This window comes from Cibotium barometz, chromosome 37 (assembly GCF_041138505.1).
Source record: "Cibotium barometz isolate CiBa-2024 chromosome 37, ASM4113850v1, whole genome shotgun sequence".
Taxonomy (NCBI): Eukaryota; Viridiplantae; Streptophyta; class Polypodiopsida; order Cyatheales; family Cibotiaceae; genus Cibotium; species Cibotium barometz.
The window spans coordinates 8,349,327-8,370,060 of record NC_141082.1 but is presented as its reverse complement, the minus strand read 5'-3'; the positions used below and the strand labels follow the sequence as shown (position 1 = coordinate 8,370,060).

Sequence of the window (20,734 nt, the reverse complement as noted above, 5' to 3'; positions counted from 1 at the left end):
ACTGGATGTGAGGACTTTGCATGCAGTGATATATATTGCAAAATGTCCCCAGCACAAGGAGAGTGAGCCTATTCTAGTAGAAGGAAGACATATTCGTCTTCACGAACACAGTGTTTGAGAATCTTATCTTTCATCTGCCTGTAGAGCTAGCCTGCAATGAGTTGGTATGGGGGACACCTATTTAATGAGGCAACGGGCACGGTCCTTGTTTAGGAATGGGTCCACTTGTAAGTCGTTGGCTATAAAGTGTGCTACCTCCTCACCCCACTCAGGAATTAGACATAATTGGAAGAGTTGGTAAATCATCATCGACTCTTACGGCGGGCAGCTTGCCGTTAGGGATTCTTAACATGTGGTCTGCCAAGACATGTTGTGATTCCTTCCTCTCACTGTGATAGTGAAGTCAAACTCAAGAAATATCAATAGCCACCTGGTGATTTTTCCTGTTATACAAGGCTTTTTTACCAAGTATAGAAGAGCTTGATGGTATACAAAGAAGATAAATTTGATGCCACAAGATAATGGCAAAACTTCTTAACGGTGTAGACCATGGCCAACCCTTCCCTTTCAGTCGTGGTATGATTTCTCTCGGCCTTGTTTAGTTGGAAGCTAGCAAAGATGATGGGAAAATCCATTCACCAAGTTGGGTCAGCACACTGGGCCAGCACACATCCAACAACAAAACTGGAGGCGTCGATGTGAACATGAAAGATAATGTCCTAGTTAGAGACCTGAGAATAGGAGCACTAGCCAAGGCTTTCTTGTTTGAGAGTGCTATAAGCCTGTTGGAATTCCTCCGTCCACTCAAAAAGGATCAAGAGTCCACAAAAAGGTCGAGCTATATCAACGTACATAAAAATGAAACGTCGATAGTAGCCAACATGTCCCATGAAATGCTGGACTCCTTTAAAATTGGTGGGTGGGGGCAGCTCAAGGATGAGTCACCACACCTTGCTATTGTCCGTGGAGATTCCCTATTGGGAGACAATGTGTCCCAGGATAACTCCATACCTAACCCAAAACTTGCATTTGAGTGGGTTCAATGAAATGCGATACAGATTGCATCGTTCTAACACCTTATGTAACATTCAAGGTGTGCCTCCCATAATTGTCAACCGCAAGCAACCAACTTGCAAATCAATACATGTTTGCATCCCAACATATCCAAAGCATCAATATGCATCCAATTAACATCTATCCAAGGCATTTTAACACCTTATGTAACATTCAAGGTGTGCCTTCCATAATTGTCAACCGCAAGCAACCAACTTGCAAATCAATACATGTTTGCATCCCAACATATCCAAAGCATCAATATGCATCCAATTAACATCTATCCAAGGCATTTTGACCAAATTTTGGAAAAATTTTGGCATGACCTTGATGCATTTATGAGCCAATCGCAATCACTATATCAATACCAATGTGTCCAATAATGCCAACTATGTATCCTTGCAAAATCCCATTGATTGTCAATTGCATTTCAAATCATTGTCACTTATATGCAGAAACCATTGCCCATTTGATTTGATATAGCAAGTCGATGGAGAGCTTTTGCTTGCCGATCTCCTAACCAAGCCTTCTCACCCCCTTACCAAAGTTTGAAATCTAATGGCAAGAGTTAAGGCCATGTCTTGATCACCAAGTACTTAATCCCCCTCCTTGCCGCTTTTCCAAAATCACTCACGAGACAAGGAGAGTTCAAGCCATGCTCCCCCTTGGCCTCTCCACCACCAATGCCAAGGGTACCCTCTCAACATGATAGATTCTAGTGCTTGTTTGGAATGAACCTGTACAATTTGATTGAGAATCTAACAATGTAAAGAGAGTAGAGTGTTTGATGGCTTACAATTCCAAGCATGTACTCATGCTCATGTACACTACAACTTTAGCATGTAATCATGCTTGCATTATGCTCCTTGTACACTTTCTTCATCAAAATCCTTTGCTCCAAGGCTTGTAATAGCTACCCAACCAAAGAGAAGCAAGCAATGCCCCCACCAAGGCAACCAAAGAGAAGCAAGCAATGCCCTCACCAAGGCATAACAAATGTAAGAAGCATCAATGATTGTATACTCTTCTCTTCTTTCAATCCAATTGATGGCTTCTTTACATGTATAGGGTAAAATGATTGGAAAAATATATGGGAATGATAAAGAGCAAGTAGAGGTTCAAAGCAATGCAAGTTATATGGAAGGGAATGATGAGAATCCCATGATATGCAAGAATTTTGCCCTAAACCCTGTTTTCTCCCAAAACCCTAATGACCTTGGTCAAATTAATCAAGCAATGCATGATTGTATAGAGAAGATCAAGGGAAGAAGGATTGTAGATTGAAAACTCAAGAAATCCCACCACAAATCCTAATCTTGAAGGCAATTCCCAAAACTAGATTTCTCTCAAGAAACCCTAAAATTGTGATCATTATTGCAAATTAATGATGTGAGAAGGTAGAGGAGAGATAGGAGAAGAGAACTAACACCCTGGATCTCCAAAATGTAAGTGAAAACCCTAATTTTTCAAGAAAAGCCCCATTGAAGCAAAGAGGGAAAAGCCCCATTGAAGCAGAGGGAAAACCACATGAAATCTTGGCTTAATCAATAACCAAATGCATGTATGAGTGGAACTAAGAGTGAGGAAAGAGATTATTAAAAAAAATTTCCAAAATTTATAAAAAAAACCCTGATTTTTCCATGGAAACCCTAATCTCAAAAGAGGCAAGAGATTGAAAACTGCAAGCATTGAAGAGATTGTCTTGCTTACTCATTGGAGAGACATCACCAAACATTTTGGCAACCAATCGCTGACAATGAGCCTCCCATTCTCCATGAAATAACGCGTAGCCCGTTGGGCGTCCTCATGGCCAAAAGCGATAAAAGAATCACCATTACAAGGCTTAAAGAAAGTCTTATGCTTGCTCACAATGTGTCAAAGCTTATGCAAGCTCTAATGTAAGCCACAAAGTCCTTGTAAAGGGAAAAAACAATGCACAACAGTAGCAGCCTCACAGCAAGGAAAACACGCAAGAGTTCTTCCCAAAGAGCTCAAAATAGAGACCAATGCTTGCTCCATTCATATCCACAAGCTATGGCAAACTTAAACATCAAGAAGGAAGCTCCATAGCTCTCAAAAATCAAGCAAGGAAGAGAGAAAGAAAAAAACTTTTTGATTAAGAACACTAATCTTGATTAGTAAAATCTTCCCCAATTTTGGTCTCGAGTTTTCAAATTTTAGTGCGGCTCCCTCAAAATTAGATCCACAGTAAAATCATGGCCCCAAAAGCTTAGAAAATGAACAAAGAAAAGGAAATTTACCCATTCAAGGTCACCATAACCAATTGAAATAAAGGAACCATATCCATCTTCTTGATCAAGAAAATCAAGAAAATCAAGAAAATGCAAAAAATTCAAAGAATTTCAAGAAAATTCAAGAGAATGGATCAAAAGCATGGCTCTGATACCAATTGAAATGAAGAAAACATAAGCTAAGATTTGGGATAAATCATCATGTGAATTAGCATCAAGAAACACACATAATGCCTAAGTGATTTAGCCTTTCACCGAAGGATGGAAATAACCTTCCATAGGTCAATGTATGGTAGCTTAAGGCTCCAATGTATGTTCAAAAGTCATATTACAAATGAGGGTCCATGAGCCCCTTTTATACTTGAGCCTTGTGACCATAAACCTAAGCTATATGACCATAAATCTAAGCTAACTATTAAAGTTGCTACTCTATTACACCTCGCATAATTACATGCTACAGATGTGACAAAGAAGGACATTATGTATACGAGCACCCAGAGAAGACAAAGAATCGAGTTACGATCGTGAACATGATTGAAGACGAAGACAACGGCGACCAACCAAATCAAGAGAGTACTCCAAATCATGACTTCTATGACTAACAAGGTAAGCCTAAAACTCATTCCTATACATTGTTCAATATAAAAAGAAATTTAAAGTCCATAGATGACCTTTTACCAACCAAGAGGAAAAAAATTCTTCTATGGTATGTTTATTGATTTCCTAAATAGTCAAGAATAGTGCTTAGTTAAATTCAATTTATTTGTCAAAATAGTTTCAATGACTGATATATACTTTCTAAACGCAAAAGAAAATACATATTAGACCATTTACTATTAAGACATCTGTGAACTAGCAATGATGCACATATGCTTTTCGTTTGATCATCTCACCAATCGATATATGTCACTTATTGTTATTTCACATTGAACCCATAGATTTTATTATGCATAAAATTACTTCAATTTATTACAATTATCTTCATCTCTTAGTAGGTTGTCTATGAAGGATACTCGTGATGATTTTCGTGAAGGATACTTTTTTTATATCCGTGATGGATACTGTAAATGATATTTATCTGTCATGTATAACTTATCACAATTAAGTGTTAAGAGGGATTCTATCTAACGAATACTCTATCATGACTCCTTTCACTTGCTAAAATGTAAATATGCAACTGAGAAAAGTTGCAACCCAAGCAAGAGGGATGTTATGATAATTGATTTATTAATTGTTGGGTGACCCAACAAGTGAAAAGAATATCTTGGGTGTTCAAGTTAAGTTGATTATGAGTGAATCCGATCAACGGTAACAAGCTAAGTTGATTGTGAGTAAATCCGATAAACGGTAATACATGCCCAAGCTAAGTTGATTGTGAGTGAATCCGATAAACGATAACACGTGTGAGACATGCCCAAGCTAAGTTGATTGTTGTGAGTGAATCCGATCAACAGTAACGTATGAGACGTGTGGTGTGAGTTTGATTGTGAGTGAATCCAATCAACTTTGTGAACACGTGTGACACCTGTGACGACATTATAAGTGAATCCAATGTGAGAGTGAATCCAATGTGAAAGTGAATCTAATTAATTATGTGTGATGCATGATTTATGTGTGAAGCATCGTAGTGAATTTAGATAATAATTTTCACTTATCAGTATTATTTTTGTAATGGATTCCAAAATAATTATGATATAACATTGTGGATTGTTTTTTAGTATAGATCATAAGTTCGAGACATCAAAGGTGAACATTGAAGTAAATCCAATTACTTGTGAGTGAATCCAATTAATTATGTGTGATGCATCATGGTTTATGTGTGAAGCATGAAAGTGAATTTAGATAATGATTTTCACTTATCAGTATTATTTTTGTGAATGATTTCAAAGTAATTGTGATCTAACATTGTGGACTATTTTTTAGTATACATCATAAGTTCGAGACAACAAAGATGAACATTGGACAAAATTATCTAACTGTGCACGTGTGCAAAATAATTAATTTTGTATGGTTTGACCTATTGTACATAATGTGGGCAAGGTTTCTTTTTCATGAGATACTTTAAAAGCATTGGACTATGGTTCAATTTTGTAAAAGCCCCCAAAAAAATATTCTATTTATGGCTCCAAGGGCTAAAATTTATGAAATATGATTTAAATACCGCATATGGAAGAGAAGCCACAGACATCGAGAGAGAGGATTGGACCCAATCTTGTGTTCTTTGATTTTACGCTCTTAAGTTATGCTATGGTGTCTATGATTTAAATCCTTATTATTCAATTTGTGGAATATTAAAATCTCCATATACTAAAGGTCCTATAACACCATTGGACATTCATGCAACATCATATGCATCAACAAAACAGCTTCTCAATTTCCCCCACAACAAGGTCTTCAACTCAATCATAAGAGGACACAAACGACATCAAGAAGGAAAAAATATTAACCCATTTTCGAATTGTTATCACGATAATCTTACATCAAATAATAAAGATAAACACACTAAAAGCATGTATAATCGAACTGTGAAGCAACAGTGTCTAAATTAATAACCTGAACGGTGCCCGAAAATGGTTTGACAGAATACTTATGGCGATTCTGCTCTAAGAACGTGTGGCAACAAGCTAGAATGGATTTCTTATGACTATGCTTCATGCATGTATTGTGAGATTAAGCATTTTATAAGAAATAGGCCACTTACAAGCCTATTTGAACACTTTGGCCTTGTATATAAGTCACTTTTTCTCGTAATGCAATATACTCTCCACATTGTGCAATAGAGTCTTGATCTTTGCTAATCCTCTTGCTAGTTATTTTCTCTAATGTATGCTAGTGAGTGTGAGAGTGATTTAAGATGAGAGGAGGGAGAAGCACCCGTAGTTTAACACAATGGTGTAACAATGCTCGCAAGAGAGCGACGAAAATTGATCCCTCAAAGGTGTGGAGATCTTGAAGCCGTGTACTCAAACTCGACCATTGAAAAGGTCCCCATGACAATGGTAGCTTGCAAAGGTAAGCTCTTGTGAATGTGTTTCTAAGAGTGACCAAAACAAGCCATAACACTCACCCTACCCCTAGCACTTCAAAAACTAAAAATTACACTAACTCTTCCACCATGAAAAACCAGCCTCATTTTTAACGACAAAGGAATCTTCTCTGTTTCAAAAAAAAATTAGACATTTCCTCAGTTACACCTTCCTGATCTTATTTATGTATTTCTCATCCAGATCTCCAAACAAAATTCACCCATAAATATCCTAAGATTCTCACACCGTGAGAAACCAATCTGGTTTTTCACATCAAGATAAATCTCAAAAAATATATGCTTCACATGCCCTACACCTTTTACATTATTACAACAATCCAACACTATCTTGCATCAAAATACTTTCTTTCATTGAACACAAGTTTCTCCAAACTCACACGTGAATATCCACTCTCATTATTCACGTCACAAAAAATCATAAAAATTACATGATCTACTAACCTCCACCCACCATATAAGTACTCTATGATACTAACATGCATGAAAAGAGTCAAAACTATATATTATTGCAGTCATGATATTCACGTCGTGAAAAACCAATCTAGTTTTTCACGTCAATATAAAGTTTCAGAGACTTTTCACATTATTTCCATCTTCTTGTACATTACCGGACCATTCTAACATCTTTGTGTCTCAAAATGCTGACATCTATTAGACTTGAATATCTTAAAACCAACCTAGTTTTCCACGCCAATGGGAGCCCTTCCAAATAACTGCACAAGCATTTAAATCACTTTTAGTTCACATTAACAATTGTTCATGTGACTAACCAATTAATATTAATGATAAAATATTAAGAATGATTAAAAATGATAAAAGAAATAATAAAAACTATTTGAGATTTATCCCTACTAACCATGCTTCACTCATACATCCAACTCGAGAATTTTATAGGTCACATGCCCATAATAGAGCACTACCTGCTTGACAGATACTTGGATGCAAAAGCATATATTGTCTTTAATAGCCAATCACATCAATGGGTAAGTTCATTAATTTACCAAGGAGCTCCATTTGCGTCGCTTCAATGTATCAAATGAGAAACTAAGATTCACTCTCATTCTGATGATTGCGTTGATGTTCCTCCGGACCCTCCATCTCTTCTTCTCCATTGCTAACAAGCCTTAGAATCACCATTACCTTAGAATAAACAATGCGAACATACTTAGAATTGCACCAGTGAGTACAAAATATTTCCAAAATAAAAAAAGAGCTCACATAAAGATACGAAAATGCAATCACTCGTTTTGTTTTTTTTTTTAACCACCTCGTTTCCTAACTAGCCTTTCCCATTCCTTTCGGCAGAACGATGACCATTGAACATTCATGCAATGTCATAAGCATCAACAAAAAAAGCTTCTCAATTTCCCACAATAAATTCTTCTACTCGATCACGAGGACATGATCAACGACATAAAGGAAGGGATAATGCTAACCCATTTTGGGATTAATAAGAGTTGCCACTATAATTCTATAACAAATAGCAAAGATGGAAACACCAAAAAGTAGGTGTGATCAAACCACGAAGCAACGGTGTCCAAATCTACGACTTGGACGAACGTTTGAAAATGGTCCGACGGAATACATATGACGATTCCCGTTCGAAGAGCGTGTGACAAGAAGCTAGAATGGATTCTCTGTGAATGTACTTTGCACATGTACCATGAGGTTAAGCATTGTATAAGCAATAGGTAACTAATGAGCCTTGGACACCCAACGGGCCACATGAACACTTACGGCCTTGTATAAAAGTCACTTTCTCTCATAGAATGCAACATACTCTCCCATCATGTAATAGAGTCTTGCTCTTGTTAGCCCTCTTGCTTATTACCTTCTCAGTGAGTGTGAGTGATTTGTATCTACGATCTGTATCTTGAGTGATACTCTTCACAAAGGGCTGTTTGATGCCCAAGATGGTGCCACCACTAGCCTGAGAGTGATCTGTAGAGAACTGTTTGTGGTCTCTAGATATAATCTCAAGATTCTTATCCAAAGTTTTTCCATCTACTTTGGCTTCTTGCAATAGACCTATGAAATCTGGGATAAGATTAGTGTACCACAGCCAATCTTTAATAACACAGACTCTTGCCTGGTCAATCATACCTTCGATATTGAAAGATAATATTTTGAAAGAGTTCTTTTCTTTTGGTACTTGGGGATAGGCTTTCCTTTGGCTAGCGTGGCTGTTTTTCTATAGCCAATGGGGAGTTAATACTAGCACCCAGCTTGGATAACCTCCTCTTGGTAGGGAGATTTGATTGGTGCAAGGATACTTTGGCTAGGAAGCTAGGGACATGACCTTTAGAGGGGGGAGGGGCTTCTCCTGACAAAGCTTCCTCTGCTACCTGAGTGGGGTTTTCGGCTCCTCCATCTTCTCTCTGGAAGTCCATTTCATCGACTTCTCTTTCTAGATCTAGGTCTCCATCGTCTTCATTGAGGAAGTGAGTTCCTTGAACAAAATCCCCATCTTTGAATTCTTCTTTGTCAGAGCCTTCCTCGCGTTGACTAGGGTGAGAGCTTTCTTCGAGGGGGGGAAATCTATTAGGGTTCTGTAGCGATTTGGTATTGTAACTTTCACACCATTATTAGGGTTTGTGGTGCACCATTGTTTTTCACACTAGTATTTTAACTTCACAAGGCCAGAAATCTCCTGTGATACTAGAGCTGTCCGTGGTTTTCATGTTGCATCCTCTTTTGGGGGCTTGTTAAAATCCGTCTTTCTCTTGAGATTGGGGGATCTCTGCTCATTCATTTTCAAGGGCTAGCCCATTCTTCATAGGGCAATTTCTAATGAAGTGGCCCTGCTTCCTACAGTGGAAGCACACATTGGGCAAATTCTTGTAGACAATGGGTTGTTGGATGCTAAGCAAAGGGGTGAAGGACTGCAGGTCAAGGGCAGGGATTTTCTCAGCCAAGAAAGGTCAAGATTTCTGTATTTTCTTTTCAGATTTACATCATTCTAATAAAGCAAATACACCATCCCTGGTGGGGGCCCTACAGAGAGTATTTGGGACCCAATATTGTGTCTTCTCCATCTCTAGCTCTCTCTCTCTATTTTCTGCACATCTTCATTCAGTTTGTGCGTTAATTCTGTCGCGAAAAGAGTGCTAATTTCTGAGCATTGAAGTTACCGATCCTCTCCAAAACTTCCCCATGTTATAGTGGTATCAGAGCCTACTTCAAGTGCAAAGATTCAACAAAGAAACCAGAATTTTTTCTCGCTCGTGTGGTTGGTTTTCAAACACCGGTGGACTACCCCTTTCGGAGTGACTCCTGTCCCTCGAAGGACGGTTGGTTTGATGTCATGTGCATGAAAATGCTATGGACATTCTCTGGAGCTAGTCCAGAAGGGGCAGCCAGAAAAAGATCCGAAGAAGACCAAAGTTAGGAGCAGGCTACAGTTTGGAGCCAGTATTGGACTGGAAAAGGACTTGGATCCCTGTCGGCTGAGACCAAAAGGGCTATCGGCTGAATCAAAACCCAGGCGGCTACAAGCACATCATTGTGATGATTTTATGTCCAGTCGACTGGCCGATTGCTAGTCGGCCAACACTCCATGAGGTCCAAAAGCCTATAAAAGGCGCAGATGCTCATCATTGTAAATCATTCATTCCTTTAAGGGATGGGTCACAGTTAGGGACTGAATGGGAGAAGAAGAATTAGGGTTAGAGTTCATTGATGTGTGGGAGACATACACAAAGAAGCAAGGGGGAGAGAGAGAGAGAGAGAGTTGTGGGGATAAGTCAACTCATGATATGAGTGTGTGACTCCCCTATCACACATGTATATTGCACTAGTACACATAGTGCACGTAGTACATTAAAAGTACTAAGTGTACTATGTATTATAACTTATGGGCTTGTACACACTATAAGGGTGGGCATAATGCCTTTACCCCAACAACCTCCCACTTAAAGGCAAAGTGCCCTTAAGTAAAGGAAAAGAAAAATCAGCATGTACATGATAATATACAAGGCCATATCAAGGCTGAAACTGGCCTCATCCAATGCCCATTAAGTGTCTGCAATGAGCAAACCGCTCCAGAGGCAAACTCTTTGTCAACAGATCAGCCGGATTGTCATCCGTATGAATCTTAACAAGCTGAATTTGCTTGTTCTCTATCACCTCTCTGATGAAGTGATACTTCACATCCACATGCTTCGTCTTTGCATGAAAAACAGGGTTCTTTGCCAACTGGATGGCACTCTGACTGTCACAATGCAACAATGGAATATCCCTTGTATAACCCAAATCAACCACTAACTGAGATAGCCATAATGCCTCCTTGCAAGCCTCTGTGGCTGCAATATACTCGGCCTCTGTAGTAGATAAGGCTGTGCACTTCTGCATCCTGGATATCCATGACACAGCACCTCCTGTGAATGTAAAAACATAACCGGTAGTAGACTTCCGGTTATCTAGATGACCGGCATAATCCGAATCCGTGTAACCATGCACTAATGCATCCTGTTTGCCAAAACATATGCACATATCCTGTGTGCCCTTCAGGTATCTCATGACACCTTTCACTGCTTCCCAATGCTTCTTGCCAGGGTTGGCCATGTATTTAGAAACCACTTCCACTGCAAATGCAATGTCCGGTCTAGTAGCAACCATGGCATACATGAGACTGCCACAAGCTGAAGCATACGGAATCTTGGCCATATCAACCCTGCCACTATCTGACTGTGGACTATCCATAGCACTGAGTTTCACATATGGAGGCAAAGGAGTACTAGTCTTCTTCCCCCCGTCCATATTGAACCTCTGCAAAACTTTGCCAATGTATTCCTTCTGAGACAAATACAACACATGCTGATTTCTGTCCCGAAGTATCCGCATACCCAAAATGTGATTTGCATCACCAAATCCTTCATATCAAAGGTTTGATGCAGCCTCTGCTTCAAGGCATCCATCTCCTTACGAGATTTCCCGACAATCAACATATCATCAACATACAAGATGAGAATCAATAGACCGCCATCCAAAGCTTTCTTGGTGTATTATAAGCAGTAATCTATGTCACTTCTCCTGAATTTCTGGGATTTCATGAATATATCAAATTTATGATACCATTCCCTTGGTGCCTGTTTGAGCCCATAAAGACTCTTTTTCAGCTTGCATACAAGCTTCTCCTTTCCACTTACTGCATAACCCTCTGACTGTTGCATATATATCTCCTCATGGAGATCACCGTGAAGAAAAGCAGTCTTCACATCCATCTGAATCAAGTCCAGATCATCATGCGCAACCAAAGCTAACACAGCTCTAAGTGTGGTCATTTTGACCACTGGAGAGAAGATCTCATCAAAGTCCACACCATATTCCTGCTTGAAGCCCTTAGCCACTAACCTGGCTTTGTATCTTGGCTTTGCATCTGGTGCAACTTTGAGCCTGTAAACCCACTTGCATGGCAAAACCTTCTTGCCTGCAGGCAAATGCACCAACTTCCATGTTCCATTTTTGTGCAGAGAATCCATCTCTGACTTTATGGCACGCTCCCAAAGAGCCTTGTCTGCCCTCTGTAAAGCCTCTTTGTAACATGAGGGCTCCCCACAGTCAGTAAGCATCAAGTAGTCAACCCCTGAAACAAACCTGTCAGGGGCTCTGGAGGGTCTTGTGGACCTCCGTACCCAATGACCATCATCTGCAGGTTGCTGTCCAGCCTGCATATCACCCATTGGTGGCTCCTGTTCCATGCCATAAGGCTGAAAAATCATGCCCGGTATCTCCTCTAACTGTGGTATATCCATAGGGATATCTTCTGCCATCTCTGGCTGTCCATTTGGACCATTTTCAGCACCATTTAAGGGCTGGTTTTGCTGCTGTAATGGCTGATTTACAGCCCTTGGTTGTTGTCCATGATGTCCATCATCATCAAAGATGACTCTCCTAGGCTCCTGTTGCCTTGCAGGCTCCTTATACATGCATGTTTCATCAAAAATGACATCATTGCTGCGTATAATCTTTCTATTCACGGGATCCCAAAGTCTATACCCCATTTCACCTCTGTCACCATATCCTAGGAATATGCATTTGTGAGACTTAGGATCAAGTTTGGTGCGCATTTCCCTACGTATGTGCATGTACGCAACGCAACCAAACACTCTCAAGTGCTTGTATGACGGAGGCTTCCTTGTCCATACTTTCTCTGGCACTTTCCCACCAAGCCTCGTGTTAGGTGACCTGTTTATAAGATGAACGGCTGTCATAACAGCTTCAGCCCAAAAACCATGAGGTAATGCAGCATGTGACAACATAGAACGGACCTTCTCCTGAATGGTCCTGTTCATCCTCTCTGCTGTCCCGTTTTGTGGAGGATCATAAGGAGTAGAGAGCTCCCTCTTGATGCCTTTAGCATTACAAAAGTCCTAAAACTGTTTGGACATATACTCTCCACCATTGTCAGAACGCAAAGCCTTCAGTGTTTTGCTAGTTTGATTCTCAACAAGAGCAACAAACTTTTGAAACACTGAGAATGTATCACTCTTCAAACGAAGAGGATAAACCCACACCTTGCGTGTGGCATCATCAATAAAAGACACAAAATATTTTGCCCCTCCCAAAGAAAGCTGAGGTATCTAACATACATCTATATGCACAAGCTCTAGCTGAGCATCTTTCTGTCCAAGAGCTTTCTTGTGGGGGCACTGCAGTTGCCTACCATATATACAATGCTCACAAAACTGAAAACTTGAAAACTTTAGAGAAGGCAAGTAACCCAAACGAGACAATTGCTCCATTCCTTTGACACTCATGTGTCCCAACCGGCTATGCCACACAGAGATTTCCGGCAGCTCGGTTGCATTTACATTAGCATGGTGACAAACACCTGCATGCATAAAGTAAAGAGTGTCCACCTTAGAGCCTCTGGCAACAACCAGTGAGCCCTTACTAATTTTCCACTTTCCACGACCAAATGTGGTAACATAATCAGCATCATCAAGCTGTCCAGTAGAAAGCAGATTCTTCTTGATCTCAGGCACATGCCTGACATCATGGAGCATAAGCTGTGAGCCATCTGAAAACACAAGCCTCACATCACCTCTGCCAAGAATCTTGCATGCATAGTTATCACCCAAATAAACTACTCCTTCATTGCCAGCAGTATACCTGACAAACAAGTCTCTGCAACCTGTGACATGAAAGGAGGCACCTGAATCAATGATCCATGAGTGCATACCATGACCACCTGTAAGAAGTGAATGGGCATCAAGTGAAGACGTAAATAGGACCTCATCCTCACTGTCACCTGCATGTGACACATTGATTTCTTCAATCTTGACTCCACTTTTGCCCTTTGGCTTTACATCTTTGGCTTCATCTTTGTCTTTGTCTTTGCCTTTTCCCTTTTCCTTTTGATCATTTTTCCATTTGTAGCATTGCTTTTTGATGTGTCCCTTCTTGCCACAATAATGGCATTCCAAGTCCTTTTTGGAGCGAGACTTGCTCCTTCCCCGTTCTTGGCTTTTACCCCTTTGCTGGGATCTCCCACGTGAATTCATTGCATTGGACTTTCCAACAGAGTTGTTTTTCCTGTTCATCTCTTCTTGAAGAAGAGCACCCTCAACATCTGCATATGACAGCATAGCATTCGAATTGCTAGTGGCTGTCCTGAATGTGTCCCAACTCTCTGGCAAAGTGCATAAGAGAAAAGTGGCTTTGAACTCATCGTCCATTGCCAACTTTTGATTTATAACTTGGCTGACAATACCATTAAACTCATTTAGATGGGCTGTCATAGACGCCCCTTCCTTCATCTGAAGACCTATGAGTTTCTTCAACCAATACACTTTGCTTGAGGCACTTTGCTGGGCATACAAGTCCTGCAATCTCTGCCACATTCCCCAAGCTGTCTTCTCTTTACGAATGCTGAAAAGTAAAGAGTCTGACACAGACAACATGATAGTAGATCTTGCCAGCTCATCCATATCTTCCCACTCTTCAGCAGTAAGAGAAGCGGGCATGACACCCCTTTCTTTGATAGGCTTGTGCTGCTTTTTCTGGAGCAACACATTATAGCACTGGGTTTGCCAAATATCATAGTTATGTGAGCCTTCAAGCTTCTTGATGTGAAGCAATGAAGAGCTCTCACTTGTGGTTGCCATAGCAATATGCAACCTGTCAATGCCTGACTCCCTGCAAAATGTGCAAACACTGCACCAAAAGCACACAAAGTGCTCACAGTTGTTCTCCCAAGCTTTATCTCCCACTGCGGAAGCAAGAATGCAACTTTTCTCCCACTTTATGTGATGAAATCACCAAAATCTGGTTGCTGCAGATTTAGGACAGCACCTTAAATGTGCTCTGTTGCCCTTCCAAAGTACTGTACAGCAGTACTAAGTGCTCACCTGTGATGTACCAAACCTGTACCGGCAAGTACAGCAGCTGAAATTGAACCTTTTCCTCACTCAAATCAGTGTACAGCCATGCCAAAACTTGCACAAAGCTGTGCCAAATTTGTACCAGCAGGTACAGTAGCAATAAATGCTCTCCTAGCTGTCCAAATGAGTGAAAATCAGACTTTTACAGTCCCGAACACTGCACACAACAGTCCTGAACAGAAATTGGGCAAAAGCCCCTTGACTGCAAGCTGATTTTTGAGGATTCAAGGCATAAAAGTCTTGCCTGCTGCTTTGCCGAGCTCAACAAGCATAAAATCTTGAAAAGCCCCTTGATTTAAGATCAATTGCTGATCATACATGGTACATTGACGCACATGAAGGCATCCAGAGTCTTTGCGATGCTTCCCCCTGGCCACATATACATCAAATACATGAAACCCCCTTGATTTACAGGCACATTGAGTGCTTGTCAGGCATCAACACATTGCCCAAAGCATCAACTGCGAGTGCCTGCATGCAAATCAACCAAATCGGCACAAAAGCCCCTTGATTTGCACTGCAATTTGCTGCAATTTTGCCCAAATGTGCGATTTCTCACATCATACAGCATGTATGACTGCTTAATTGCACAATTACATCAAAAGCCCCAAATTTCGACATCCAATTTCCTGCAAATTGATCCTGATTGTGACCAATGTCACCCAATTTTGCCAATTTCGCTCAAAATTTGAGCAATTTGGCACCTGTACCTGCTCAATTGATGATTGTACCTGCTCAATTGCAAATCCCAAAAAAAAAATTGAGGCAAATACCTTGTAATTTCTGATTTTTCTTTTTGTTGCAGGAAAAGGGATTGATGATTTTTTGCTGAAGGCGACCAAGCTCAAGCTATGGAACTTGCAGCCTGGGCTTCGCTGGTACACGCACCTTTCTGCTACTCCTCACTCGCCTGTCTCGCACGAGCTTATCCGCCAACTCAAAGCTGCCTACGTCCAGCGATAGCGGCCAGCGCTTCTACACGCTTTCTGGTGCGCCACCCAGTCGAATAGTTGAATGGCGCTGCTTTTACGTGTCCGCCTGCTGTGCGCTGACTCATAGACGGTTTTACGCCTTTTGACGCCCAGCGCTGACACCCCTTCTTCGCTCGCCTGCCTGCGACCTTCTACGCCATCGCTCCCAGCTGCCTTCGCCGCCTTCCTAGTAGCTTTACGCTTTATGTGGCCAGGCGCCTTGCTGCAAGCCTACGACTGGTTGTTGGCTACCTGCGCTAGGCAGCCTGAGCTTCTTACTCGTCCCAGATTTGACACCACAGCCTCTGCGCCTGGTGTATTGACGCCCACCTCCTAGGACTCAACTCGTCTAACGCCAGCAACAGTTCTACACACGCAGCACTGCTGCCGTGTGTTTGGATGGCGACCAACAGAGAAATTCGAAGGCTGTGTGAAACGAAATCTACTGCAGCAGAGAGATTCGAAGGGCACCGGCTCTGATACCAGTTGAATGGGAGAAGAAGAATTAGGGTTAGAGTTCATTGATGTGTGGGAGACATACACAGAGAAGCAAGGGAGAGAGAGAGAGAGAGAGAGAGAGAGAGAGAGTTGTGGGGATAAGTCAACTCATGATATGAGTGTGTGACTCCCCTATCACACATGTATATTGCACTAGTACACATAGTGCACTTAGTACATTAAAAGTACTAAGTGTACTATGTATTATAACTTATGGGCTTGTACACACTATAAGGGTGGGCATAATGCCTTTACCCCAACAGGGACTGTTTTGGTGATGTTCACCTTTTCAAGAAGACAGCCAAGGCAACCGTCCGGCCGCCAAATACGAGCGGCACTAGTGGAGAGCCCACCACCACCGCCCAGCTCGCGGGCGGCGGCGCCACCTACAGCCACGGTTCTTCCGTCGACCCCGCCGTTCTTCCGTCAGCGCCCCAGTCGGCTGCCTAGAACGGCCGACGCTTACCACCGTTCCGTTCCGACGCTGCTGTCCTGTTCCGCTGGCGCTACTCCAGCGTAGTGTTAAGTCCAAGGGGACCGTCTGTTCCGTTACCCACGGCGCCCACGTCATCTTGCTCCGTTCGAGCCAGCGCGTCCACCCTCCCTGCGCCTCCGTCTGCTCCGTCCCGGCTGGTCCAGCTTGGCACAAGCACCGGGAGCCTGCGCCTGACTCGTACGTCGCCTTTGTCCCGCCTGCTCGACAAGCAACTCCAGCGCCGTGCTGCTCCCTCCTGCTGCTCGCCCGATACCTGCCGCTGGGACCCGACAGCTGCACAACGCCCGTTTCTGCTGGTCCGCCACCGTCCAGAGCACGTTTCTGCTGGTCCGCCACCATCCAGCGCCCGTCTGCTACTACTCGCCTGCACGCCTGCTTGCCTACCTAACATTTGGTATTCCAGCACACGCCCGCTCTGGTTGGTCCGACATTTGCTCTCATCAGTCCTCTACAACGTACAACACATCGGTTCGACTCCCTCCAACGTCTCCACCTACAACGACTGGCCACCTCCATCGCCCAAGCTCATTTTCAAGTTGTCTGCTCCAAGCCTGCTGCCCTTGCCTGAAGGTATTTTTCTGTACAAATTTTTTATCAAACCCAAATACAAAATCTGCAGCCATTGCAGTGCAAGTCATATGCCGATTTTGCAGACAATGAATGCTGTGCAAGTCAGATTGAAAGGAAAATTGCAAGTGCAATTTGGGGGATTTCTCGATTTCAGGACAAATTGAAAAAATTGGGCATTTTGCTTTGCTTGCAATTTGGGGGTTTTCGAAATTGAGGTCAAAATCAGCAAATTGAACCTCTCTCATTTGCAGAAATTTGGGGGTTTTCAAAATTGAGGTCAAAATTGGCAAATTGAACCTCTTTCACTTGCAGAAATTTGGGGCTTTTGTGAAAATTGGCCAATTAGATGCACATTGAAGCGATTGGAGTGCATAAAAATTGGGGATTTTCTGATTGGAGCATGTAATTGGGCATTACAGCTGCGATCGCGTATGTATACACATTGTGTGTAATTGGACAATTTGGTGCAGGTTTACACTTGCTTTGGTTTGCAGGCATACATTTGCACAGGACATTTGGTTGCCTGGCAGTGCACATTGATGCTTGGTTTGCTTGCAGTTATACTTTGTTGACATGGCACAGAATGCTACAGATGTATTTGGTGTGCTCAACCAGGAGGACAAGCTGGATGGATCTAACTACTCCCTCTGGAGTTTTATGATCCGTAATTTGCTGGTAGCCAAAGGGCTTTAGGGCATCGTGTGTGGTGATGACACACGCCCACATACCATTCAGCCAACCACGCCTCAAAGGGGAGGTGCTCAAAGAGCTCCTGATGTAGATCCTGCTCCCACACAAGAGCAGAAGGGATGGGACTCTAGAGATGCACAGGCCACGTCATTGATAGCCCTTTCAGTGAAAAGGACTATTATTCCGCACATTCGTTCATGCAAGACATCGAAGCTTGCATGGGACACATTGGAAGCAATGTATCAGGTACGCAACGAGGCAAGAGTTGCCTACTTGAAGAGGCAATTGGATCTTCTTTCTATGGATGAGGGTGACTCCATGGCAGATCATCTCACCAAAGTGAAAGATTTGCAGGAACAATTGCTCAACATTGATGAGGTTATCCCAGACAGACAGATGGTCACCAACACTCTTCATTCTTTACCGCATTCCTACTTGGGCTTTCACACCTCTCTCAACCTCTCGATGAGAGGAGGTGGTGATCCCGTCACTTTTGAAGAGCTCGTGGGTTTACTCTTGCAGGAAGAGCAAACAAGAGCAAACATATTGAGCAACCGTAGTGGAGAAAAGGCATTTACAGCCAAGGATAAGGGTAAAGCAAAGAGCTTTAGGCATGGGGGACAACAGTCTAGCAAGGCTGGTCATGGACAGCCCTCTTCTAGTGGTGAAAAGTCTGACAAAGGGGATGCAAACAAGCCCAAAAAGAAGGGCAAATGTCACTACTGCCATAAGCCTGGACACTACATCAGTGAATGTAGGAAAAGGATTGCAAAAGAGAAAAAGAAAGAAGCAGGCAATGCAGTAGCAGACTCTTCGGATGACAAAGCACAGCAATCAGCTAATGTAATCCAAGAAGAGTACGCTTTTTTGGTCACATGCACTAGTGACACACCAAGTGCTTCAGACACTGATATGTCTTGCATTGCATCTGACAGATAGAATGCATCATGGTATTTTGATAGTGGTGCTTCAAGCCACATCACTTCATGCAAAGATGTATTTCAGCACTTGGTTTATGCTTCAAATGGCCGCACTGTATCATGTGCAGATCATACCACATATCCAGTAAAGGGAATTGGTAATGTCATACTTATTGCAGCCAATGGTGCCAATATATGTATGAAAAATGTATTGTATGTTCCAGGGATAAAGAAAAATCTGCTCTCCGTCTCAGCCATAAACGACCAAGGTTTCAAGGTTGAATTTGAAGACGGGAAGTGTTTGGTAAAAGACCCATCAAAGGGTTATGAAATAGTCACTTCTGGAACACGATACAAAGGCTTGTATAAGCGACAGCTATGACAAGCACACTTATGATGCAAATACAGTGGCTGCCCACACTCCTGCTATGCATGATGCAGAGCTATGGCATGCCCGTTTTGGGCATGTAAATTTTCAGAGTTTGATGCTTTTGCAGAAGCATCATATGGTTGATAATATGCCACCTCTTGAGTCTCCACCAAGACATGTTTGTGAGGGGTGTATTTTGGGAAAGATGCAACGGAAACCGTTCCCCAAAGATGGAGCTGTTAGAGCTGAAAGTAAATTACAGCTCAATTCATGCCCCTATGACCACCTGTAATGGCGTCATGGGCATCATGGAGAAGAGCTGCCCGGAATGATTTCATGACACATAGTCGGCCTTTGTAGAAAAGCCAACCATCGCGTATCAGAAAATGGCATGGTCGTGTGGCATCCAATGCCTGTTCCCACTGTGTACCGAATTCCTCGGAATCCGCGTACGTGTGCTTCATGTCTTCTAGTCCTGTACCAACAAGGTCAAGTCTAGTGGTCTGAATCGCAGATACTTGTCCCTTCCTGCTCAAAGCATCGGCCACTGGATTGGCCTTTCCTGGAAGGTACTCAATCATGCCACCGAACTGCTGGAATATCTGACTCCAGCGGTGTTGTCGATCACTCCACTGTGCACTTGGCATCGTCTGAATCCAGCGCAATGCCTGATGGTCAGTGCGAACCTCGAAGTCACGGCCATACAGGAAATGTTTCCAATGTTTCAAGGCCTGAATCACTGCTAGGAGTTCACGATCATAGACTGAGTAGTTCTTCTCGGCGGGCAGTAACTTACGAGACATGTAAGCTACCGGATGACCATTCTGTTGCAATACACCTCCAATTGCGATGTTACTCGCATCGGTGATCACTTGAAATGGTTCGTCCCACGAGGCAAGGGCTAAACAAGGCGCTTCTGATAAAGCCACCTTGAGGTTCTGGAATGCCTCCAACGCTCGTGGAGTCATTCGAATCTTTTGCCTTCTTGTCTTCACTCCCTTTAGCAGATCGGTGAGGTCTGCCGAGAGATCAGAAAACTTGTCAATGTGGGTGGAATATGCCTGGCATATACCCACAAATGATCTAATGTCATAAGCGGTCTGAGGTACTTCCCAGTTAACAATCTCGGCCACTTTAGCCGGATCAAGTCGAATGCCTTCAGCACTAATTACATATCCCAAGTAATGTACCTGGAACAGATAAAATTCTAACTTCTTTTCATTGACATAGAGTTCGTTGCTTTCCAGCAACTTAAGGACTTTCTCCACATCAATGTCATGCTGCTCAACTGTAGCTGAAAATATGAGTATGTCGTCCAGAAATATGAACACACACTCTCCAATCAACTCCCGGAAAATACGCATCATCATGCGGTTAAATGTAGCTGGGGCGTTCGTCAATCCAAATGGCATAACCACAAATTCATAGTGGGCCCGTTCTGTACGGAAGGCTGTCTTGGGGATGTCCCCCTCTACAATCCGTAC

The 20,734-nt window shown here is 42.4% G+C and overlaps 1 protein-coding gene across 5 annotated transcripts in view; it reads right to left on the bottom strand.

Annotated features, from left to right (window-relative positions):
- Nucleotides 1-6,399: 6,399 nt before the first annotated feature.
- Nucleotides 6,400-20,734, bottom strand: part of LOC147616898 (putative pentatricopeptide repeat-containing protein At3g01580) — a 28,584-nt gene continuing 14,249 nt past the window's right edge. The window contains exons 2-3 of one of the 5 annotated variants that reach the window (XR_015262349.1): nt 7,272-7,491; nt 6,400-7,064 (exon numbers count right to left, since the gene is read on the bottom strand). The gene's annotated coding sequence lies outside the window, so the exon portion shown is untranslated. The remainder of the gene's footprint in view (nt 7,065-7,271; nt 7,492-20,734) is intronic. The other 4 variants (XR_015262350.1, XR_015262354.1, XR_015262348.1 and 1 more) reach the window with 4 other exon arrangements.